This window comes from Rhinolophus hipposideros (genome assembly GCF_964194185.1).
Source record: "Rhinolophus hipposideros genome assembly, chromosome: 13".
NCBI classification, from domain to species: domain Eukaryota; kingdom Metazoa; phylum Chordata; class Mammalia; order Chiroptera; family Rhinolophidae; genus Rhinolophus; species Rhinolophus hipposideros.
This window is the reverse complement of record NC_138059.1, coordinates 14564984-14591121: the sequence shown is the minus strand read 5'-3', so window position 1 is coordinate 14591121 and position 26138 is coordinate 14564984. Positions and strand designations below refer to the sequence as shown.

At 40.1% G+C, this 26138-nt stretch overlaps 1 protein-coding gene across 1 annotated transcript in view; it reads right to left on the bottom strand.

Moving 5' to 3' along the window:
* The window catches only part of SNTB1 (syntrophin beta 1), a 212786-nt gene that overhangs the window by 77599 nt on the left and 109049 nt on the right, over positions 1–26138 (bottom strand). The window lies entirely within an intron of this gene.

The window sequence follows — 26138 nt, the reverse complement described above, 5'->3', positions numbered from 1 at the left end:
TCCTTGCTGCTGCTGGCAGGAAGTAGATTGGAATATCTAGCCACATGCTGAATCTCACTGCTCAGTGGTAATTGTGAATATTTTAGAATTAAAGATGACCAAACTTTGCATTCTTTAGGAATCCCATCTGTGGCACATTTACTTACCACTTAACCCTTGGACAGGTGTAGTAAAGTAGTGAAATGGCCTAGGAAGGGGTAACAATAGCGAGACACATGCACTGAGAGTGTTATATTTAAAATCAAAACACTAAAGTTGATGCCAGAACTCCAACTGGATCACCTGGATACAGAAGGAGATATCTGCATACTGATGTGGTAAAAGGAGGAAATTCTAGATAATTTTTTTTTTTTAGTTTAAATTTTTGTTTTGAAGTGCTTATAGGTTAACATCACGTTGCAAAAATAGTACAGAGAGGTCTCAGCATACCCTTCACCCAATTTTTCTCGATGATGGTTATATTTTATGTAATTATAATACAATATCAAAACCCAGGAAGTGACATTGGTAGAATGTAAGTGTATAGCTCCATGCCATTTTATCCTGTGCGGGTCTGTGTAACCACCACGGCAATCAAGGTACAGAATTATTCTATCACCACAAAGCTCTTCCTCCAGCTATCATTTAGTCTCCCTTCCTCACCACAATGCCAAATCCCTGGAAACCATTAAACTGTCCTCCATGTCTATAATTTTTGGACATAATTTTTATTGCAGAGAGAAACAATGCATTTTATTCATTCATGGATACATGCAAATAAATACCATTTATTCATTCATGTTTGCATTACAAAGATATAGGGATTGGGGATCTGAATAAAATGATCTGTTTATTAATTTCCTTCATCCCTTAACAATTATGCTACATTAAGCATTTGCTATGTGCCAAGCAGAAATTTAAATCTTTTTATGTTATTTTATGTAATTTTCCTACTAGCCCTTTGACTGATATTATTAATCCCATTTAATGGAAGAAAAAAACTGAAGTTTGGAGGGAAAGAGAAAGAGGTAATTTACCCCAGACTTCGGATTCAAACCTGTGTTGGTTAGGTTCAAAAGCCCATGAATCAAACACTGTATTACGATGTCTCTCCTTTAGACTGGTCAACCTAACGGGAGTACCCATTGTCCTCTAAAGCTGTCCAAGGGCGTCATCACCAGAAAACATATCCCGAAGCTCCTGAGTCTCAAAATAACAAGAAAATCAGAAGTCCCAAGTAACCTGGCCTCATTTACATTTGAAACAAACTTTTTAGACTGAGGAAACCTTTTTACCCATAAACTTATATTGTGGAAAAAAGAATGATGTAGAAAGTGGAATGTCTCTAGGGGAGTTTTAGCAATAATTGGCTTTTTTTTTTTTTTTTGGTAAGAAATTTGCAAAACAAGACTCTTTGTTGAGGCTCCAAAAGTTTTATGTGATGAAACAGGGAATTCTTTAAGTGACATTTGTCCTCATCTAGGAGAATTAATCTCATGCCTGTTGGGCACTTCACAAAGAAACGGGCAGTCAATCTGAGGTGAGTTTTCCTTCCCTCCTAAAGTTCTTCCGCTTCAGTCAAGTTGCACAAACTAGGATTCTGGGAAAGTAGTAATGAGAGCTGAACTTGCATTTCAAATTATCCTATTAATATCTATTATTCTAAGAATTTTAAACAGGCAAATATTTCTTTTATAATATTTTCTTTTGAAGATCTGGATTTGTTTTTAAAGAAATGACAGCTTGGGAAGCAACCACTCCCCAGGTACCCCCCCCCCCCCCCCCACACACACACACACGCACACACACAAACAATGCCAGCACAGAAGCAAGCAAGCAAGAATATTTTTTTTGTTGGGGTGCCAGCATATCCCCGGAGGAAAGCTGACTTGTAAATAGAGGTAGAGGCTGGTGAAGAGGAGGCCCATTTGCCCCAGATTTTTGACAGTATTTATCATTACTATTAATTTTTAAGGAAGATTTTAAGTATAACACGTAGATAGAAAAGTGCACAAATTGTCATGTACAGCTCAAATGTACTTCTGCAAAGAGAACACATTCATATAACCACCAGTCAGATCAAGAAATAGAATACTACAGAAGTCCCCTTTAACATCCTCTTTCCAGTTACTGTCCCCCAAAATACCACTATCAGGATTTCTGTCACCATGGATTACTTTTGTCTTGGGAAAAATGGATAGGGTTTTGTTTGTTTTCATTGGTGGTTGTTGCCTGTAGTATAAAGAGGACCTTGGACTATTTCTGAGGCAAAGTTTAAATACCAGGTCCAGTGTTTTTTCAGTGATGGTTCTCAAGATGTGGCTACAGACCAACAGCAGCAGTATAACGTGGAGACTTAATAGAAATGAAAATTCTTGGCTCCCACTCTGGGCCCACTGAATTAGAAATTCTAGGGTTGGGGCCCGACAAACACCCTCCAGGTAAATCTGATGCAATTCCAGTCAGAGAAAGGCTGCTCTATGGGTTCATAAGAGAAAGCACTGAGCTTGGTTGCTTGCCAGGGTTCCCAATGGCTGAGGTGAACATGCTGAGAGGTGAATTGACCACCCCATACCCAACCAGCCTCAACAAAGGAACATAGAGGACGACACAGAATAGAGAAGGCTGTGGCTTTTAGAGTCAATGAAGAAATAGATGTTCTCATTCAAAAGCATTCTTCAGAAACCCTTAAAATAGTTTTTTTTAATCATTTAATTAAATATTTTAATTAAATACAGATTCTTGGACCCCATCCCAGACCCACTGAATTAGAATTTCTAGAGGTGGAGGCCTGGATATGAGTTTTAAATGTTCCACAAATTATATAGATTAAGGATCATGGCAGGCCTCTATAAGTCCAAGCAGAAACTCCCCTAAAGGGATAGATATGCCTGTAGGTGATTGTCACCAGAAGGGCTACACAACAGAGGCTCTAGAAGAGTGTATTAGCAACCCACTGCTGAGTAATTAAGTGGCTTAACACTCCAAACATCGGTTACCTCATAGTATCTGCACATCATGAATTTGGGAATGGCTTAACTGAGAGTGGTTCTGACTCAGGAGCTTCCAGTCACTTCACAGGATATCAGCAGGGCCTACAGGCATCTGAAGGCTTGACTGGGCTGAAGAGCCACTTCCCAGATGGAGCACTCACATGGATGTTGGCTGGAGGCCTCAGTTCCTGGCCCCCTGGGCTTCTCCAGAGGCTGCTTGAGTGCCTTCATGACATGGGAGCTGGTTTTCCCCCAGACAGCATGAAGGAACTCCTATTCCTTTCATGACCTGATCTTCAATGCCATGTGCCATCACTTCTGGTTCATTCTTTTTATCGGAAGTGAGTCACCAAGTCCAAAGCACACTCATGAGGAAAAGAAGTAGGCATCACCTCTTGAAAGGAAGAGAATCAAAGAATTTGGGATTGTATCTTGAAACCACCACAGAGAGCCTTTAGATGAAGCAAAGTTCTGGAGAGTCTATTCCAGATGTAAAGGGAGAGTATTTGGGGCTGTGAACCAGCAACCTAGAAAGAGTTCATCGATTTAGGTGAAAAAGAAGACCCTTCTTGCTGACTGAGCTGGAACTCTAGGTTATAAAGTGAGACAGACTGTGGGCTCAAGATTAGGGTCAGTGACAACACGAAGGATGAGGAAGAGCCTCTCATCAATAGCTACGGGAGCAGCATGAAACCACCAAAAATGATGATGGGTTAAGCATTGTTGGTTGTTCTGGCACAGAAACGATGTCAGTTACTTGTGCCATGAATAAATGAAAGAATTTCAATTTCATCATATATATGGAGGGATGAGACATATTTATGGATCTAATGAGGCCATCAGGCCTTCGAGAGGGGAGGAAAGCAGAGCTGAGATGAGAGCCGGAGATCCAGTCGTCCCTGACACTCGTATATCCTGGCTCTTTTCTCATGTGTTCCCCTTATTGTCAAATACAACAATCAACATTCGCTTTGCCCTTACTCCCCAAAAAACCCAAAAGGGGAAGGAAAAAAGGGATACAAACTCTTCCTTTTAATGCCAATAAGCTCTGTGTTCCGGGGGTAGTTGTGAAGCACATGGATTTTTGGATTAAGTCTGGCTCTAAAACTTGTTGGTTATGAGGCCTTAAGCAAGTTACTTAACCTCCCTGTGCCTTGATTTCCTTATCTATAAAATGGCTCCCTTGCCTCTCAAGATTACTGGAAAGACAATGAGATAATATATGCATGAGATATCACAGTGTCAAGTGGATCTTGATCAATTCTAGTTTATATTCTAGTTTACAATGAATAGTCTCCCCAAATTGATGTACAGTGAAATGGTAGTGGTCCAATGAGGCAGGCCGAGTTTTCCAGGGTTGGGCTCTGGCTCAACTCTATTTCAGAGCACTTAGACTTGGAGGAAAATGGAAGCCCCAGAAAAAAATGAAAAAGTTATACAAGGACTATTTGTAACAACCTGGAATGGAAAAAAACAAAAACAAAAACAACTTTGGGAAGAGATGCATGAGTCTTTTGTGAGATACTGAAAGATCTGGGGCAAACCTGATAATACATCACCACTTTTTCCATCTGCCTCTTTGTTCTAACTAAAAAAGCTACTTGAAGATCAAGTTCAGGAGCACCAGTTGATATGACTGTGGTCATAACTAGAGCTACAACCCTCTGTTGAAGTCCCTTTGCTCCCTCAACTGCCTAAGGTAACCAGTGGCAACGGGGGTGAAAAAGAGAAAGGAAATGGTTTTATTTTTCTAAAGTATTTTGCTGACAACCTACCCCAAAGGAACCATTTGGTAGGGTCAAATATTTTGTGTAACCCATTCTTTTAAAAATCAATTTCAGCTCCAATCATGACTTCGTCAATCTGTGAACGTATGGAAGGAGATAAAAATGAGAAAATGAAGTAGGAAGAGGGGAGGGAGGAAGAAGGAGAGAAAGAAAAGGAACATAAGAACAACTCAAGAGTGGGAAAATAAGTAAGTGGTGTGTGAAAATGCCACTGTGGCTGGGTGGTTGAAGTTATTAAAGTCAGGGAACCAAAAATGCCTAATACAATGGGAGTGAAAAAAAAAAAAGCACAGGACAGGATACTGATGTAAAAATGATCTATGCGAATGCTTGGAAATATGGAGACTACACCTGGAGAGGTATACAGATGGGTTCAATTAGGAAGGAAATTGAGTGACAGGAGGACAAGTTTAGAAGGGAGATTTTTCACTGTATAACTTTGAATCTTCTGCATTTTTTTCCCCTGTGAACCCATTGTGTATTCACTGTATTTGAACAAAAGACGAGGAAGAGGAGAAGGAAAAGGAGGAGGAAGACAGCAGAACTGGCCTGTTGAAAAAACTAACCCTGTCTCAAGTCCAAGCTCTGTCATTTGTAAACTATGCTTTCTTATGGATGACTGTACTTCTGTCTGCCCAGTTTCTATGCCCCCTTTTCTGGTAAGAGGCTTTCCTCCTATTCTCAGTCTATATGGTTTAGGGGCTTCATGGTTTGAGGATTGTAGGCGTGATCCAATGTGGAGATCCAGACCCAGGACTTCTGCAGGAGTAATTGCTAAGGAGACTTTCTTTCTCATCATATATACTGAGGATCAGACATAATCAGGGATCAAATGAGGCTATCTGGCCAGTGAGGGGAGGAAAGCAGAGCTGAGATGAGAGACGGAGATCCAGTCGTCCATAACACTCAGTATACCCTTGCACTTTTCTCATATGTTCCCCTTATGGTCAAATACAACTAAAAACCCCGACTCATATACTGACCACAAATAGGTCACTTAATTTCTGTGAGCCTTGAGCTTCTTTATCACCTATGAAATAAAGATCATGGTGATGATGACGATGAAAGTGATAACGATGATTATAATGAAGGGAATGATAATAAGCTTCATGCATTACTAGAGGGTCAAATGAGATCCTAGTTATGAAAGTGCTTTGTGACTTGTAAATCCTGATGTTAGTAGTTGTCATTTATGCTTTTGGCATTTTAAGACTCTTTTGCAGGCTCAGTAATTGGGTAGAGGAACATTAGGGAATACAATGCTTTTGTATTGCATTTTGTGTGGTACTGAGTCTCTCTTAATTACACTCTCAGCAAAGAGACATGGCATGCATATTGAAACAGAAAATCCCAGTAAATTTCCTGGGTTACAAATTAAAGTTAGAAACATGCAGCGATTTCTTGGCCATGCACACAGATACGCTGTGTTGGCGAGGATTCCTGAGCACTCACCGGTGTTTAGCATGGGTGGGGTGCTGTAGAGGCAAGTAGAGTAGCTGGTCCTGTCTCCAAGAAGCTCACCCTGTGTAGTAGGTTTAATTGGTATCCCCCCTACCCCAAATGTATGTCTATCCAGAACCTCAGAATGTGACTGGTTGAGAAATAGAATCTTTGCAGAAGTAATTAAAGTAAGGCTGGCAGTGACATCCTTACCTCATTAATCTACCTGCTGGATTAGGGTGGGTCCAACATCCAATAAGAGTGCCATTATAAGAAGACACAGACACACAGAGAAGAAGGCCATGTAAAGATGCAGGTAGAGAATGGAGTGATGCCTCCACAGGCCAAGGAATGCGAAGGTCCGACAATCACCGGAAGCTGTGAGACAAGCTTAGGACGGTTTCTCCCTCAAAGTCTCCTGAAGGAACCAACCCTACCAACAACTTGATTTCATACTGATGGCCTCCACAACAGAGAAAATAAAGTTCTGTTGTTTTAAGCTTTCTAGTTTGTGCCACTATGATATGGAAGTCCTAGAAAACGAATACACCTAGTAACTATCTTCCTGTGCATAGCTGGATGGGGACTGCACTACTGCTTAAAATAGATGGAGACTTTTAATATTCAAAGTAACTTGGAAGACGCAGATCATTTAGAACTGTGGCAATCATGCTTCATTTTCAGTGAAAAAGGCTTCTCCTTGGCCAAAAAACAAAAACACCTTACTCTCACCAACATTAAATTCTATAACCCAGAAAGAAAAAAGGAACCCTTCTGGAATGAGGGACATTTATAAAGCACCTGAAAGCATGCTGGCCCATAGTAAGCCTACATTCAGTAAATCAGAGTGGCTTCCACTACCTTCTTGGCAATAAAAAAAAAAAAATCTAGACAACTTCCTTGCTAGTTGTTGAGTCCTATATTTCTGGAACTGAGAAAGAGGGGGAAGGGAGTAAGTAAAGGAGCAATAAAGTTAGGACGGCTGATTGGAGCTATTTTCAGCAGGCCAGTCTTTATAACTCCTATTTTGTTCCCCAGTTGAACTGACCACTGCTTGATGAATTGTGTTTATCTGTAGTTCAGCGATAAAGTTCTCTTTTAATTCCCTGCTGAATAGAAATATTTAGGGCAATGCCACAGCTGTGTTTATTCTCACACTCCACCACAGTTATGTAAATACTGCCTATGGAACTATTTCTGATAAAGGCCCGTACCAACCCCGAGGAATTAGACGCTCACTCTAGATGTCTGCCAAGATGAGCAGTTTCGATCCAGCTTGGCACCGCATATGAATGATATCACAGCTTCTCAGAGATCATTTGGCAAACCTCGCAATAAAAGAGTAATTTTCTTCTTCTCTCACTCTCTCAAAGGCTCCCACTGAGCCAAATAATATTTCCCAGCATTCTCTACTCCCCCTGTTTAGAAGCACGAGGCTGACACACAAAAGTTGGAAGCCTCCTACCATAAAATTGATAAATAAAACAAAACGTGCAACCTGGCAACAAAGGTTTCCAGTGACTGTTCCCCTCCACTGTGAAGCCAGAGAAAATGCAGATGAAGGTAGTCGGGAGGACGGGACCTGTGGGCTTACAGCAAACACCAGGAATCAAAGGGAATTCAAACCCATGGCCTTGACAGTTGCTTCCCATTCCATGAATCTGCGATTCTTACGGTTGACAGAAAACTACTTCCCAACACACGAAGGCATGGCACCCTATTAACAGTGGCTCTCTCTAGATAGTGGACTTTTGAGATATTTTTCATGTATTCCCCCCTTTCTGCTTTTCTATCATTTCCAATTTTTGGTAATGTAATCAGAAAAATATTAGAAAAAGTTCCTTTAAGAAAATAAATGTACACCTTTTGCTAAAATGTCATCAGTGAAATGATTCACGAGGAAAAAATACTCTCATGTGAAAAAGACAACGCGAAAGAAAAAAGATTCTTTTCAAAATCTCCCAATTGCTTGTGACTCAAAGGCTTTAGAAAACATGAAAAGATGGGGAGTAAACATATTCATAATGAGGATAAGTGCTTGTCCTGTGGGGATGTCAAGTCCACCACTAAACATGTTCCCATTTTTTCATTGTATTCTTCCCACCATCCTATGAGGTGACTAGTATTAATGTGTCTCTTTCAGAGGTGAGAAGATGGTACCTCAGAGGGTTTAGCTTGGCTAATCTTCTAGCCAATAAGAGGCAAAGCTAGAACTGGAACCCCAGTTCCTGTGACTCCAAAGCCTGGGTCTTCACCATTACCTTTCATTTACTAGGATGTTTGTAAAGTGTGGTGTGTTGCTTAAGAGTAGGGGAATGTTTTTCATGTTGGTTGCTGTTCAGTATCTTTTAATACCCTTCCTTGTCTGTGTATTTGGAAAATTTTCCAAATTATGAGCTGAGCTTTCCCAAGGTAAAAACCAGAATTCAAGTTTCCAGCCTTCCTTGATGTTGGGACACAGAGCCACTCACTGAAAATGGCAACTTTGATGGAGGCAATGTGAGGAAATAAATGTACATGGAATCCATATTTTGTACAGTATGGTGGTAGAGGCTTCCAGCCCTTAGTGGGAGCAGTGGCATTGGTTTTTCAGTCTCGAGTTGTCATTGGTGTAAACTGAGGCAGTTGTACAGGCTATGGGATGGTTAAGTAGTATTTTTTTCTAGAACAGCCCTCCCAATGTGGTTGAGTGTTAAGCTGCTTAGCCTGGCTCTCTGAACTCTTTGGAAAAATATGTGAACACCCTACATATCCTTAGCCAGAGTTGATTCTCCTACCTGAAACTACCCTCCCCAGCTATGAATGCAGATTTGGGAATCTGGTTGCCATGATGGGAGCTAATGAGATCATCTAAGGAATGTGTCAAGCGTGAGCAGTTAATGGAAAAGAAGCCAGAAAAGGTGTTCTGCTGTTTTGCTCAAAATCCCATTTCAAAAACAGGTCATGCGTGATCAAGTATTCTGCTAACCTCTCAGAGAACCTGACAGTATCTCTCATGTTGGCTAGGTTTCAGTTTTTCAGTAACACATAAATTTACAAAATATGTGAAGAATTTCAGCACGTCGGCCCTTCCTAGGGGAATGATATTGTTATCAAAGTTTTAGAAGAAGATTCAGCTAATTAATGTCAAACTAGAGAAAACATTTTGTCTTTTCACTGCACTCTTCATCTGTACCTCACAAAACATTCTGTGGTTTGACCTTGCTCCACTGATTATTATGATTAGTTTTTGAAAATTCATCTAAATATACAAGGTGCTATGCAGGTCACGTAAATGTACACTTGTCTTTGTTATCCATACACTTACCCTGTTTCCCCCAAAATAAGACCTGACTGGACCATCAGCTCTAATGCTTCTTTTGGAGCAAGAATTAGTATAAGACTGGTATTATATTATATTATATTATACCAGGTCTTGTATTAATTTTTGCTCCAAAAGATGCATTAGAGCTGATGGTCTGGCTAGGTCTTATTTTCAGAGAAACACGGTAGTACCATACACTGACAAAATAAATAATTCACCTGTAGTCCAATCCAGAGAATAGCATTTAGAGCCTGAATGCTGACCTATTTTTTGCTTTTTTGGAATGAGATTATTTTGGGCTAGGGTTGCCAAATTTAGGAAATAAAAAAAATAAGGTGCCTAGTTATTTTGACTTTCAGGTAAACAATGAATAAGTTTTTAGCGTATGTCCTATGCAATATCTAGTGGGGGAAATGGTATAAAGTACATGGATTAGAAAAATATATAGAAAATAAAACGCATAGGACTTCAAGATGGCTTAGCTATGAGGGATGGAGAAGAGAAAAGTGTAAAGGATGTTGCCTAGGTTTTTGCTTTAGACAACTGAGTGAATGACAGTGCCCGTTACTAAGATTAAATAACAACAACAACAAAACAATAAATAAATAAAAAAAACTGAAAATGGTTCAGAGTTGGTGAGAAACATGACTTTGGGTAAATATTTCCGTCTTCACTTGGGTGTCTTGTTATAACCTCAAATTTGCAGTATGGACATATGCCAGCTTATTCTCAGCAGTCTGCTCATTCTATGGTTATTCTGTCTTAATAGCATTAACATTCTCCCAATAATGCAGGTTGGAGGACCCAATCATCCTTGATGTCCCATCTTCTTCTCCCAGTACCCATTCAGTCTCCAAGATTTATCAGTATTATCTTGGGAGTATCTCCTGTTCAGAAGAGTGAGGCAGACTGTAAGTTGCCAAGTCTTCTGAGTTGGACCTGGGACCATCACTTATCTAGGATGGGATATAAGTTTTATTTTGCTGGCCAACTTTGATTAGTAGCGGTTGCTTGAAATGGTAGTGGCTACCTGAAAAGATGTCTTGAAAATAAGCCTGAGGTCTCATTTAGGCTCAGTTAGGGAAAGTCTCATGATCATTTATTGATGTCTACCAAGGGCAGGGGAGTGAGGATTGGCAGCACTCATGATGTCCATTTGACATTTCTAGAAAGCATTTCAATTTATTACCCTCCAGAAACAGGCCACCTATACTACTTCTGATTGTCCCACCCTTGGAGAGAGTCCTGGCTTTTGGTCACCTGATAATTACTCTTATAAGGCTTAGCTCCCCCATTAGACTGTAAATTACTTGAGGGCATGATATATACCAGAATTATCTTCATTTTACCCCCACTGCCTGATACAGAGGGTGTACTCTGTAAGTATTTGCTGGGCTTAGTGGATGGATGGCTCTGTCTACTATTCAAAGCTTATTCCATCTTTATGGTAACTCCCTTTCTTGTCAAGTTTCTACAACTGCCTTCCTTTACATTTTTGTTTTTCCCTTACTAGAAGGTAACCCTTTCAGTGTTGAATAATGGCATTTAATTCTATAGTACAAATTACTTCAGTTCTTTTTTTTCTTTTTTTTTCAGGTTCATTTTCTCTATTCAAAATACTTCAGTGCTAAGTAATAAGCTTGGTATATCAAATAAGTCAAATATGTTTTAATATCCCATGAGAAGTCTAGTTTCCATGGATAATGTGTATTCGTGGTCAGCTCGGAAATGCTTATTTTATTTTAGACAATTTGCCATGCATGATTTTCTTGGGCTAAAATCATCAATTTGTGATCTTGTGAGCCTTCCCCAGATTTGATGTAAAAACAGGCAGCCTTGCAAATATGCAAAGCAGAGGAAAAAAGATGACACAGAAGTAAAGCAACGAGGCATAATAATTTGAAGTGCTGATGTCTGAGAGGTAAGAATGCCAGGGCGTGTCATCTAGCTCATTTCTAGCAGAGTTTCATGTAAAATACTAAGATTTATTTGTTTGACTCATTTACAAAATTTCAGATGACTTCTCATGTGTTAATTTATCAAATATTTTTTCAAGGGCCTGCTAGACATGGCATTAGGCACACGAAGAGAAGGGGAACGCAAAACAGTTATGTTTCCTGTCATTACTGAGATTACAATCTAGCAATCTTGGACAAGCCCCACTTTCTTAAGCATTCAAGTCACATGAGGAATTCCTAACGTGAGAGAATAATTTGTATCTGTTTTAGGAGCAGGGAATCTTTCATTAAATTCTCAATAAATGACTGAAGCAATAATTTACCATGTGAAGTTGGACGCTGCTCACACATAGTCACAGTACTTCACTCATTTCATTCAGTTTTCATTTTTACGAAGGCTTTCTTTTCAAGGAGGGAGGAGAAGAAAAGGGCAAAAACATTGTATCTCTAAGGCCCCTATATAAATAAAGACGTCTTAGCCATGGAAGGCAGCACATTAGCCATTAATACCCTTCAACAGGATTATTAATAGCTACCACCCAGCAGAGAAGGAGGCCCCGAAGAGGAGACATACACTGGATGGGATGAGAAAACTTTGAAGAGCCTCTACCACATGAAGGGATTAGAGAGTAGCCAGGGAATTTGGAGGCAAGCTGTGGAAAAGACCACAGGCCATTTTGGTTAGCAAGGGAGAACTAGATAGAGTGGAATGGCAGAAACCAAAATTAACGCTAGTTCAATATATGAATAAATGAATAATCAACAACGGAACAAGCAGTCTGGAAGGAATGTAGAGGTCATTTAATCCAACCCCTCATTCCAAAGGTGAAATTTCTTAACTTGTGGAGAGAAGTGATCGAGTCAAGGTTACACTGGCAGGTACTAGTATTACTGGATCTAGAAATCCAGACTGCTTAACAACCATGTTTATCCAAGTTCAGAGAATGGGAAAAGAGTACAGAATTCATGGTGTGCTGGAAGCAAACTTAACTTTCTTTTCATTTTTTCCTGAGGGCTAGTTCTGAATGTGGGGCTAGTAGCTCTTTCTGCTTTTGAAATACTCACGGTTGTACTTTGTAGATAATTCACTGTCAAGTATTTATGGAATTGACAGTTTCTTAATTATTTTCTCTGGGAAACCTTTGCTCAAAGACACTTTTAGTTCCTTTCGTAGATAGCAATAATCATTTTCATTACTTGAAGGATTTAAACAAGCACAAACAAATAAATCAGGTCCCCACAAAATTGCTATTAAAAAAAAAATTATATCTGAACGATCTTGACAAGTTTTAAATTGTCATGAAATTCTATGCTAGTTGAAAGAGAGGGCGAAAATCAGAATAATGCAAATGTTCGTCCCAACTTTCAAAAGGTCACACTACACAAAATTCAATCTTTCTCATTCTTATACTAAATGCCAAGGGGCCAAACAGGTTGGGAAGAAAGTCAGTTTCTCCATGAAGCAGCAAAGCTATGAGATTTGTTTAAGTTTGTTTTCACTTCATTAGGTCTTTTTTAAAAAGAAAATGTGCATTAAAATGGAACTGGAAAATTATTACAAATGAAGAAAATTTACTCAAAGCTTTCTACTTCTTCACATGGAGGTTCATGGGGAAGGAAGCGTGGGAGGGGGCAGACAGTGGAAACGTGGGGAGAATGATGTGATTTCTGTACTTGCTGCCAGGAAGACCCGAGCTCCTGGGCTGATCAGATGCCTGCCTCTATCTTATAGCATTCCGAACATTTCTTCCCTCCAGGTGTAAGAGTCAATTGATTAAACTTTATATTCACCCTTGGGCAGTCTGCATGAGGGCTGCTTATCAATTAGCCTGGACTGCTTTACCAAGATTTCGGTATACCTCCTCCAAAAAAAGAAACTGAAAGCAGCCAGATTTGGGGGTGGGTGAAGCAAGTACAGATAACCTTTATCACACTTGAATCATTCATTCAAAATATTTCTTGAATGCCTGCTCTCTGCCAGGCAGTCTGCTAGGCGCTAGGGACACTGAGTCAGACAGCATGGCCTTGGCCTTCGAGGAGCTCACTGCACGTTATAGAGAGTGTGTGTGGGTGGTGAACACACAATGTGACGTATAGATGATGTATTACAGAATTGTACACCTGAAACTTGTGTAACTTTACTAACAATTGTCACCCCAATACATTTTAATTACGAAAAAAAGAAAAAAGAAAGTGTGTGTGGTTCTCTAATGGTTTAGATGAAGTATGGGGATAGGTGGGCCAGGAAAGAAAGGAGCAAACAGGAAGAGAGCCTGAAGGGGACCCATTGACAGAATTCAGTGTAAGCAAGTGGCATGATCTAACTTGTACTGTAGTTAGAATACGCTGGGAAGATGAGATTGGAGGGAAGAGAGACTGGAGGCAAGAAGACCATCCAGGACATCTTTGCAGTGATGTGGGTACCAGCAGTAGAAATGCAAAAGAGAAAACCCTTTCGATACTGAACGTTAGACTACAGCAGAGTAAGAAGTGCATTGTGTTATCACCATTTGATTTCTGATTTACTGCTTTGGGACATGGTGTTCTCCAAATATGGACTTCAAAATACCCATGCACGGACACTGGATGCTGTTAGGCAGATAAATTGGATGTAGTCCAAGCCATTTACAGCCTAGTGAGGGGGATGGTACCAAAATAATTTCAATACATGGCAGAACAGGTGTGCCATTAAAGAAGCATGGGGTAGTCAAGGAAGGCATGCTGGAGTGTAAGTGTCAGGAAATACTTCAGGAAGATGAAGACATGTGCGATGAGGCTTATTGAATAAGAGGATTTGATAGGAGGAGAATACACCTGTCCTACAGACAGGGGGGCATTCCAGTCTGTGGGGACACTGCGTCCAGGGACAGAGAGGCACCAAAGCTGAGGATGTTCGGGACTAGCAAATAGTCCAGTTTCTCTGGAAAACTATTTCCATAACTGCATTTATTTTTTAAAGTGTTATTTAGGTATAATTGACATAAACTGTACATATTGTCAGTGTGCAGTAAGTTTAGACATGGATACCCACCATGACTCTTCTTCCCTCCATTTCTCTTACTGTAGCTTAGTTTGCGTTACCTAGAATTGTAATAAATGTAATAACACAGTAGGTAGTCCTTTTTTTCTGGCTTCTCCTACACAGTATAATTATTTCGAGATTCATACTCACTGTACCACCCGTCAATAGTTCATTCCCTTTTATTGCTGAGTACTGACCCATTGTATGGATACACCACTGTTTGTGTGTTTATTCACATTTTGATGGACATGTGGGTTGTTTCCAGTTATTGGTTATTAAAAATAATGCTATTATGAATATCTCTGTGTGTGTGTGTGTCTGTGTGTGTGTGTGTGTGTGTGTTTCATTGGGGAATGTTGGGGAACAGTGTGTTTCTCCAGGGCCCATCAGCTCCAAGTCATTGTCCTTCAATCTAGTTGCAGAGGGCGCAGCTCAGTTCCAAGTCCGGTCGCCATTTTCAATCCATCCCATGAGGGAATTGAACCGGCAACCTTGTTGTTGAGGGCATGTACTCTAACCAACTGAGTCATCCAGCCACCCCTCCGGAAGCTCAGTGGCAGCTCATTGTCTTCAATCTAATTGTGGAGGGTGCAGCTCACTGGCTCATGTGGGAATCGAACTGGCAACCCTGTTGTACAGAGCTCGAGCTCTAACCAACTGAGCCATCTAGCCGCCCCATTTGTGTTTTTTCATGGAAACACGCTTTAATTTCTCTGGAGTAAATAGCTCGGAGTGGAATTGCTGGTTCATATGGTGGGTATGTGTTTAACATTTTAAAGAATTACCAAACTGTGTATCAAAGTAGCAGTGTATGAAAGTTCTAATTCTTCCACATGTTTGTCAACACTTGACATATAGTGGTATCTTATTATAGTGTTAATTTGCATATATGTAATGACTAATGACATAGAACATCTTTTCATGTACAAATTTTTGCCCCTTTTAAAAAACTGTATTATTGTTTTTTATTGAATGTAGAGAGTTTTTCATATATATGCATATGAATATTTCTGGACTCCTTTACATGTTCATTGATCAGTTTATCTAGCTTGATATCAGTGCCCCCCTGTTTTGGTCACTGTAACTTTATAAAAAGTCTTGCATGAGGTGGTGTTAGACCTCCTTTGCTTTCTTCAAGTCCATTTGGCTATTCCAGGTCCTTTGAATTTCCATATAATTTAGAATCAGTTTACCGATTTGTACAGAAAAGCCTGCTAAGATTTTGCTTGGTACGGCACTGGACCTACAGATCAAGGAGGGGAGAATTGCCATCCTAGCAGTATAGAGGCATTCCTTTCTGTATATCCATATTTCAATTTGTTATAATTTTCTTTCCGTTTGAAGGACTTTCTTTAGCATTTCTTATAGTACAGGCCTTCTGGTGTTCTTTCAGCCCTTGTATGTCTGAACAAGTCTATTTCACCTTAATTTTTGAAAGGTATTTTCATTGGATATAGAATTCTAACCTGACAGACTATTTTCTTTCAATACTTCGAAGATATTGCTTGACTCTCTTCTATTTGCATTTCTTCTAATGGAAAATCAGTTGCTGTCTTAGTCTATTCAGGATATATCCTGCTATAACAGGAGATCTTAAAATGGGTAACTTGTAAACAATACAAACTTATTGCTCACCGTTCTGCAGACTGGGAAGTACAAGATTAGGGCACGAGCAGATTCAGTGTCTGGTGAGGACCCTCTTCCTTCAGAAGTGGCCATCTTTTCACTGTATCCTGACATGGCGAAAGGGGCCAGGAGCTTTCTAGTCTCTTCCTATAAGGGCACTAATCCTATTCATAAGGGCTCCACCCTCAAGAAGTAATTAATCACCTTCCAAAGGTCCCACCTGCGAACACCATCACCCTGGGAATTAGGTTTCAACATATGAATTGGGTGGGGGAGGACACAAATAATTAGTCTATAGCAGGGACTTTCTCTTTGTCCCTCTCTATATCTTTGCAGATTTTAAGATTTTCCTTTTTATCACTGGTATTGAGCAATTTGATGATAATGTGCCTTGGTGTCACTTTCTTCATGTGTCATGTGTTATTGAGCATCTGTGGAGCTATGGGTTAACAGCTTGCATCAAATTTGGACAATTTTTAGCTATTATTTCTTCAAATGATTTTCTGTCCTTTGCCCCCTGTGAGGACCCAGCTATAGGTATATTAGGCTGCTTGAATTTGTATCATAGCTCATTGATTCTCTGTTCATTTCTTTTTAAAAAATTTCCTTTCTCTCAGTGTTTCATTGTGGATAGTTTCTATTTCTAGGTCTTATCTGCCATCAACCCCATCCAGTGCGTTTTTCATTTTGCATTGCAGTTTTCATCTCTAGGAGTTTGATTTGCATCTTTTTTTTATATCCGTCTCATGCGTTTTAACTTTTTGAACATATGGAATAGTTATATAAACTGTTTTGATGTCCTTCTTGGCTTATTCTAACATCTCTGTCAGTTCCTAGTCAGATTCAATGGATTGGTTTTCCTCTTCATCATGGACCATATTTTCCTATTTCTTTGCGTGCCTGGTAATTTTTTAGTAGATGCCAGACATTGTGAATTTTGCCTTGTTGAGTGCTAGATATTTTTATATTCTTAAGTGGTTCTTTCTGGGACACAGTTAAGCTACTTGGAAAACATTTGATCTTTCCGGGTGTTGCTTTTCAGGTTTGTTGGGAAGGACTGGGTAGTTTTGCATCTAGGGCAAATTTTGTCCCTCTGCTGAGGGGAGGCCCTCAGTGTACTCTACCCAGTGTCCTATATAAATCATGCTATTTTCCAGTCCCACTGGCAGGACAGGCATTATTCCTGGCCTTATGTGAGGGCTGAGCAATGTTATCTCTCTTCTTTTGGGGTCATTTTTTTCCTTGGCCCTTCTTAGTTTCCTTACACAGTTGTGCTCACCAGTATTTAGCTGAACTCAACGGGATCCTCTTGAGAGAAATCTCCAGAATTCTCTCTGTGCAGCTTTCTCATCTCTGCTGTCTGCCTTGTGGATGCTGTTTTGGTCTTCCTGGACTTTCAGCTATGTCTTCCCAACTCAGGGAGCCTTTAGCGCTCCACAGGGGTTCCCTCTCCCTTTGCCATGGTCTGAAAACTCTCTCAAGGCAGACAGCTAAGGTGATCTCAGGGATTGCCTTGTTTGTTTCCTATTTCTCAGGAATCACTGACTGATGTCTAAGGTCTTGAGAACATAGTTTGTCTGTTTTTTGGTTGTTTCAGGTGGGAGAGTAAATCTAACTCCTGTTATTCCATCTCAATCAGAGTGGAAGTCTTGTACTTTGTCTTTTAAGATGTAGTCTTTTCAGCATGGTGGTCTTTATTAGTAAAGCATTACGGCGCTTGCCATCACTGATATATTAAGTGACAGATTATATTGTATTCACTTCTAGTCAGTTCAAAAGCATTTATTGGGCAGCGCTGTCTTTCCAAAGAGGAACCAACCCCCCAAAGTATCTGTCTTCCTGGCATCAGTTTATCAGCAAACAACTTTGGAAGGAACCAATTATAAGGTGTGGATATTACCCATGGCTTTAATATTCCCTCCTTTTTTTCTGGTCCCTGCCAACACCATCACTTATTTTGCATCAAGCACAGCTGGAGGAAATAAGAAACTCAAGTTACACAATTTTACTAATTGTAAGCAACCCTTAGGCTTAGACTTAGAGGCAGACGTTGAAACTCTAGAGGGAAATACTTTATGCTGATGAGCTGTGGACTTTTCTGTTTCATGATCTTACTCTACTCCCTATATAACTATAATAGAAAATCGGCTCTACTTCAGATAGGAGAAAATGAAGCCTCAAATGGGTTCAGCTTAGAATGTGAGGGAATGAAGCAGTCTAGGATATGGGTACAAGGCTGATGACATTGCAAGGCTGGATTATGTACATATAACCATCTCCATAGTGCTTCTAATTTTGAGATAAGCATTTCATCAAAGTCGTTGAGAGCACTATGTTGACCTTTCATGAGTTGGAGCACTGATATTTTGCCTGGATATGAGGCAGGGTGGGTGCTAGAATGTATTCTTGCTTAGAATAAACAGAAACTCAGTTATCCCATCTGAACTGAAGGCACTTTTTCTGATCACTTGTTAAAGCTTTATTTCCAAGGCATTGAGTGAATTTAATTAATTTCACCACCATCCCCTCCTTAATAAATTCCTCACACATGTGGAATCACTAGGAAATTGAATTTCATCTCTAGAAAACAAAACAAAACAAAAAAGGGCATTCAACTAGAGGATGAGAGATTAGTTGGTTGAAAGCCCAGTGACGTAGTCAAAATGAAAATGCCTCTCAAACGGTAATGGAATGAATCACATTAAAATGCAGATTCTGGTTCCCCAGGCCTGGAGTAGGGCCTGAGATTTAGCATTTCTCATAAACCCCCAGGGTGAGAACTGCTGCTGCAGTTCCTATAGCATACTTACTTTGAGCAACAAGAAGCTAGAAGACATTAAGACATCATTCATGTATCCTTTTGCCACTAAGTTCCTATTGCAACCTGAGAACCCTTCTCAATTCGGCTTCAGATTACTCAAATGTACATTGTTCTCTAAGGTTCCTTCCAGGACTTAAAACTATATCGTGTTCTCAAAAGTATAGGTCTAGCTCCCTTGTATTCATGAATTCACCCATTCTATTGGCAGACATGTATTGAGCACCTACTACGTGTCAGACTCTGATTAAGGTACTGGATGATTAAGTATGCACTAGCTCAAACCCCTGAACTAAGAAATCAATTCAGAGAGAGAATCAGGCAACAGTAACATAATGTCATATATACTGGAAAGCTGCTTAAGCAATGGTTGTCTGAGACTCTAAGTGTGTTTTGGATAGTAGATAGGAGGGATATGCCTCCCGAGGCCTGTCCTGGGACTGTTGGCCCTTGAGTCCATTCCTTACACTTTCCCTGTCTTTGCTCAATATGATGGGGGGGGGGCGGAGATCATAACTTGAGGCTTCTGTGTCACATGGCCACAGGGTAGTAGGGACCCTGCTTGGAGCTCATCATAAAGCTTTCCATAGAAAGCACTGGGCAAGACTGGAGCGCAGGGGGAAGGGAAAACCCCTGGTGGCTTTTCAGCTCTTCCTTCACCATTATAAGCAATTCCCTACATTCAATTCCCTCTGTTTAAAATGCCAGAATAGTCTGTTTTTCTGGGTGGACCCTGACGGGAAAGCTTCTGCAGGCTGGATTTCGACTCCCTGTAAACCATCCTCTGTGTTTGGGCTATGTAGGGCAGTGCAGGGACAACTGGCCAATCTGGAGCAGCATGAAACCTGTCAGATTCCCAGTAATGCCTGTACTGGGGCCCTCGAACTCCAGTAGGACTGTAGCTCTTGGGCCTCCTGGAAGGGGAGAGCCAGTCTTTCCCAAGGCCAGCCCCACAGCTACCCCTCTTCCGCACCAGCTCCTCTGGGCTTGTGTTCTCAGCTCTCGGGACAAGCAATTCTAAGCTGAAGGGCTGCAACTGCAATAAGAACTAAGGCCACAGGGTAGTAGGGACCCTGCTTGGAGCTCATCGTAAAGCTTTCCAACTCTTACAAATAGGTCAGCAGAGGTCACAGTTCTGGTTCTCTTGAAAAAAGCTTCACTGAGATCATAGTTGAAGGTGTTTTTTTTTTTTTTTCTTTTCCTAATAAATGGTGCCTCACAGGTTTCACAACCTAATATGCTGACTGAAGCAATCATTGTAAAGAAGAACTTTTCTATCTGGGGATCAGGAAGATCTTGGGGAACTTCCAAGGCACCACAAAGATAATAGCTGAAGAAATTCTACACATCTGGCCCTGCCAACGGTAACATGCAGACTGTAGGAATGCTGAATGGGAAAGCTGAGAAGTTCTTCTCTATCTCCTGGGTCTTTCTGGTGTTCTCTTTCCCTTATCAGTCCATCCATCCATACATATATTCATCCAAAGAATATATGTTCAATGCCTACCCTGAGCCAGTCACTGGGCTGGGTGCTGGGGACAGAATTATGAGCAAAAGCAACCACTGCACTCATGGGAACTAGTGAGAGAGTCAGATGTTAGTCAAATAAAGACACAAATAAATGTAAAAACACCACGTGGTAACAGCTACAAAGGGCTGATACATGGAGACTCAAGTTGGGGAAGCTTTGTGTTTCTTGTGGGTCCCAGTGAAAGGGTAATGAGCTGTAGACATCTTCCGTGAGGTATGTTATTTTCTTCTTACATTCTTATAGCTTCATAGCTTATGCAATACTTTAACATACATTACCTTATTTTATTTTCACACCCATGCTGCCAGGACAAGATTTTAAAAAAGGAAGCTTGAGAATTATTGTAGTGGAAGCTAATTCAGATGGAAATATGAGAGAATGGGTAAAGGGGTGAGGTTAAAAATCAGAGTGTTTTCAAGTCTCTGTTCTTCATTTATCAAAAAGTGGTGGTCTTGTCTTCAAAAGGAAGTGATTATAATCTAGAAAGGCAGAAGAAATGCCAGAAAATACACACAAATTCTAGAATTTTGGTTGTGGCACAATTTGGTTATACTGTAATTACATCTGGTTTTGCTGAGGCAAACACAAGCAAGGCTTCTTTTTGAACAAAGGTGTCCTCTAGACTCAGAGAAAAAGAGCCTTAGCCACAGATAATAAGAGTCTCCCAAAGCAACAACTATAATTGCAACAACAAAGGGTGCTTTTCACATGTTCTGAGTGTGAAAAGGCCCAATGGTCCTTCATCAGGTATCTTTAGGCCTTGCTATTTACTTGAATGGCTTCAACTAAAAAGGAAGCAATATGGTTGTTTTTACGCTGTATATTAAAAATAATATAAAGTTGAGAAGAAAGAGGAAAGATTTTCATTTATGGAAGACTCCTAGCTTCATGAGAATCACTGGTGTCTAGCAGTAAACATTAATCAGCTCGACTGAATGGTTAGTATATTTACTTACATGAAGATTATATTAGTCACGGTAGGATAGGTTTATACTGTGGTATCAAATTATTCTGAAATCTCAGTCAGCTAACCTAACCAAACTTTATGAAAATAAAGTGGGCATATGCTACATGTCCAAAAAGGGTCTGAGGTGGGGGTGGGGATGTGTTCCATTAGGTCACTCAGGGAGCCAGGCTTAAGGAAGCTCCACCATTTGTAGCTGCATCTCTAAGAACATGTGCCCATCACTGCCTCAGCTCAGAAGTGCACACATCATTTCTGATCACATTCCACTAGTCAGAATTAGTCACAAGACCTGAGATTACTAAAGAAGGCCTGGAAATTCAGGAGAACAAATGGACTCTTTGGTGAGCTCTATTGTCTTTGCCACTCTATCCGATTTCCAGAACTCTACAAAACTGATGCAGCAGGGGAAATAACTACCATTGGCACAGTTTTCCAAACCACACCAAGACACAGAGTGTCCTCTAAGCTCTTGTTTTGAATCTTTAAAAGGGAAGGGGGGATAATTAGTATTTCTTGAGCTTCTACCATGTAGCCAAAACTTTGTGTGACAGATATTGTGAACTGGTTTACTCAGCCTCATTGTACTCTCTTTATGATGCAGAATGCTGAAAAACAAAATAAATTTTAAAGAAAACATCATCTTTCCAGATTCCCTTGCAACTAGGATTCTGGAGATATATTAGGTTCTGATATATATAGATCTATCTATCTATCTATCTATCTATCTATCTATCCATATATATATATATATATATATATACACATATATATATATATATATATATATATATATATATATGTACATATATATATATTCTGTGAGATTTAGAAGGTGAAGGTGAAGAGGAGGACATACTCCTGATGTTTTGATTGCCACTGCTGGCAAGCAAAGCTGTCAGTGTCAAAAATAATAGGCAATAGCAGCTGGCTTGGAGCACCAGTATTCAATCACCAGCTTTCCAGGTGTCAGGAGGCACTTGCAAGGTGCCAGTATCCTCATTCCAGTTTCCTGGTTCCTGGATTACTGCTCTGGTACTATGTAATTCCTACGGTTCCAACGGCAACCTCCTGGTTCCCCATTTTCCTCATTATATCAGCTTTATAGAGTTCTGAGGGTCATTAGTGGAGACCCCATCTGTAGTAGAGACCATTTTTTTTTTGGTGAGCAACTAATTCCTTATAGAGGCATACCTCATTTTATTGTACGTTGCTTTACTGTGCTCCACAGTTGTTGCGTTTTTTACAAATTGAAGGCAAGACGCTCCACCACCAAAAAATTATGACTCACTTTATCCCTGTAGTCCAGATATGAACCTGTAATATCTCTAAGGGTACCTGTATTAAATCCCCCTCTGCTTAAGTTACCTAGACTGGTTTCTATTTCTTTCACACTAACATTTGCTAAATACTGTTATATACATAAATTCTTATAACAACTTTCTAAGAACTCTTCGTTGTTGAAATGAATGAACCTGTACTTTTAGAGAATCTAGGTTTGAGATAAAATAACTGAAAGTGTAAATTTGTTTGAAGTCTTTTATTTTAGCTTTAAAATTCATGTAAATGAACTCTATAATAAACTCTATTCTCCCAAAATTCAGAGCAAAATTCATGTTCCTGGAAGGCATACCTTTTCATTAGGTGGCTTTATATATTCCCACCTTATCCAAGGTGTGATACATTCCTCATTTTGAAAGGCATTTAATGTGTGGAACAACTCTGAAAAGTAGGTCTCATTATACCCATTTTATAGATGGGTTAATGGGGGCTTGGAAAGGTAAAATAAAGTGTCCAAGATCACAAAGAGCTAGGTTTAATTCCTTCCTGATTTCAGTCACAATCTCTCTCCACTACTACATGCAGACTTCTAAGAGAGCAATTCATTAGTTCGAAGCTCCTCTGAACACTGATTTGTAATGGAGGTTTGGTTAGTTCATTTAGCTCAATGCTCATATGTACTAGTTAGTTCTTCTCTCCTTCATAGACATCAAAAACTATAAGCATCTGCCTCAAAATGGTGTAATTTTCCCTTTATGAAGGATTCAGAAAGAAAAAAAAATGGATAGAACACAACAGAAAAATCTTCAGAACTGGAAAAAAATGGCAAAACACATGTTCTCTATACTGCTGGTCGCTCATGAATAGAACTATTATAACTTTGCACACATACGCTATAATGATAATAGATTTGTAAAGCCTGGAAACTTGATGCTAACTGGAGCCAGTGTTATCCTGGGATTACTATGGTATCAGCAGAACTATTTTGGTTTGAATTCCTACTCTGGCTCATACGTGCAGTTTTACCTGTCACTCTGCTTCTCTATGAATCTGACAGCAGGCTAGAGAATTTTACTGGGATATTTCTCTCTGGCCTTGGTAGGCATCTACCCCTTTTTAGTGATTCAGGTCCTGTCTCTGTCTTTCCTGGAGAAATTAATCTAAAGATACTATTTGCAAATTGACCCAGTTCTTCAAACTGTCAGCTACTACTGATGCAGTATCAGACAGAAATGTACGAAGTCACGCTGTGATTTTCATCCACCCAAACAGCTTTTTGTACTTTTCAGCTCAAAATTTTACCCAGGGCTTTCCAAGCAGTTACTAAAACTATCTGAAAAGTTCTCAGCACATCTTCATGACACTGAATCCTTTGATAATCTTCTTAGGGATGGACATTTCTGAAAAATGAATGAATGGAAAGAGATTACATTTGCTAAGTGCTGACTATGTCCCAGCTATTAGGCTCCTATCAACGTATTTAATTCTTAAAGCAGTACCCACAGAGATATTATCCCCCTCATTTTATATATTCAAAAAAAATTTTGAAAGAAGTTAAGTATATTCACTGAAGTCATCCAGATAAGTAGAAAAGCTAGTAATGAAACTCAGGTTGGCCTGGCCTGAAAGTCAATCATCTTTCCAAGGCTGCACAATGCAGCCAGGAAAACATCATCAGAGAGCTTGAGGAAATAGCTTCAGGAATTCTGACTTCTGGATCTAGGGTTTTGTTTCCAGGTAACATGAGAAAACATTTTCCAATTGCCTGAATATTTAATAATACAGGAAACAAAAACAAATTGTACCACTTGGTGTTTACTGTGTGTTTCATAATAGAGGTGGAGGAGAGGGTTTTCTTCTAGGGGGAAAAAAAGCAGCACATTTCAAATGAAAGTGTGTCTGTAGAGGGAAAGAGATTTGGCAATTTCGATGAGAGCAAGTTAACATTATAACGATTCTGCAGCTTTGAGTATTGAGTCCCAAGATCAGTGTTTAGCACTCAAGTGTACCCCTGTCTCCCCTCACATCTCTCTCTATCTGTTGCCTTTTGATAGATATTTCCCTGTCAAAACCAGCTTGGTATGGTGACAGTAGCTCTCTTACCTGTGCCTTCCCCAGCCCCCAGCTTTGTCATCATGGAATGTGATACTCCCTCTAGTCCTCTGCCGCTTTTGGAGGAGAGGACACAAATCCATCATCAAGGCCATTTCTTAGCTGAGCTGTCCTGTTCACTCCCTACTGCACTGCCCTTCTGTAGCTTCCAGCTTGAGTAAAATAAACTGTCTTTTCCCCTGAGCCTTTCAATGGTCACCTCTATATCCAACTTGCACCACTATAGCTAAAAGAAATCTTGATCAAAACTCTAGCCAGGGAATAACACCTATTATTAAGCAGGCACCTATAAATATTGATTTGGGACTGTCCAAGATGTTTTTATCCAACAGGTCAGGAAATGAAGTGTTTGGGTTAACCATACTTTTTTTTACAACTAGTTATCACTTGTCATATATGTATCAGACATATTTTCAAAGAGGCAGAATGAAATTACCCTTTCGTGATTTATTTTTTCTGTTTTTGCCTTCAGAGGCTTTCTCCGCCCTTTGCCTTGCTCTGTGCTCTAAGATGTCAAATTCTATGTACTAAACAAGAGCATCTCTCAGGCTTTCTAGCCACTGGCTTCCAGTTGTGTACAGCCAATCAGAAACATGGGCATGAGATTCTAGAGCGGGAGAAAAGAAAGGGTTGGGGTCCTGACCTACCACCAATCCTCTCTGGACCACTGTTCATCTGCCAGGACTCGCCCTCACCAGGCGGCAGTAACTTCTCTCCTTTGCTAAGTCCTAGAGGATTCTCCAGTCATTGTTGGTCCCTTTAACACAACCTACTCTTCTGTAAATAGTCGCTTCATTAAACCCTCTTCAGTTAAACCTTCAAGGGTATGTCCTGCCAGGACCATCACCGAGATCACTGTAATTGCCATTCTGTATTTAGTGAGTGATTTCTATGTGCTATTATAAGAACCATGGCTAATGCAGAAGGAAAACCAGACATGCTGCTATCCTCATCATGCTTGAAAATCCAGTCAGGGGCCTAACAGTATCAAAGGCAAGTCACTCTGACTCTCAATCCAGGCACTGTCTCCAAAAGCCTAAACCCATCCTATGCCTTCACCTATGCCCACCCTCTACCAAAACACACCCGTCCTCGGTGTCATTCACTCAGGGCCAGTGTATTCATCTAGGAAACAGGGCCAGGTAGCTGGCCGACCATGGCTATGTGTCCATGGATGACAACACAAATTGGTTCTAGACTTCTCTTTCTTCATCCCTCCAAGCCCATTTGCTTCAGAACTTCTGCAGAGTGCATCTCTTAACATCTCTCAAATCCATCCAACTTATCTTTCATGCACTGTCCTACTCCAGTAGTTCCTTCACA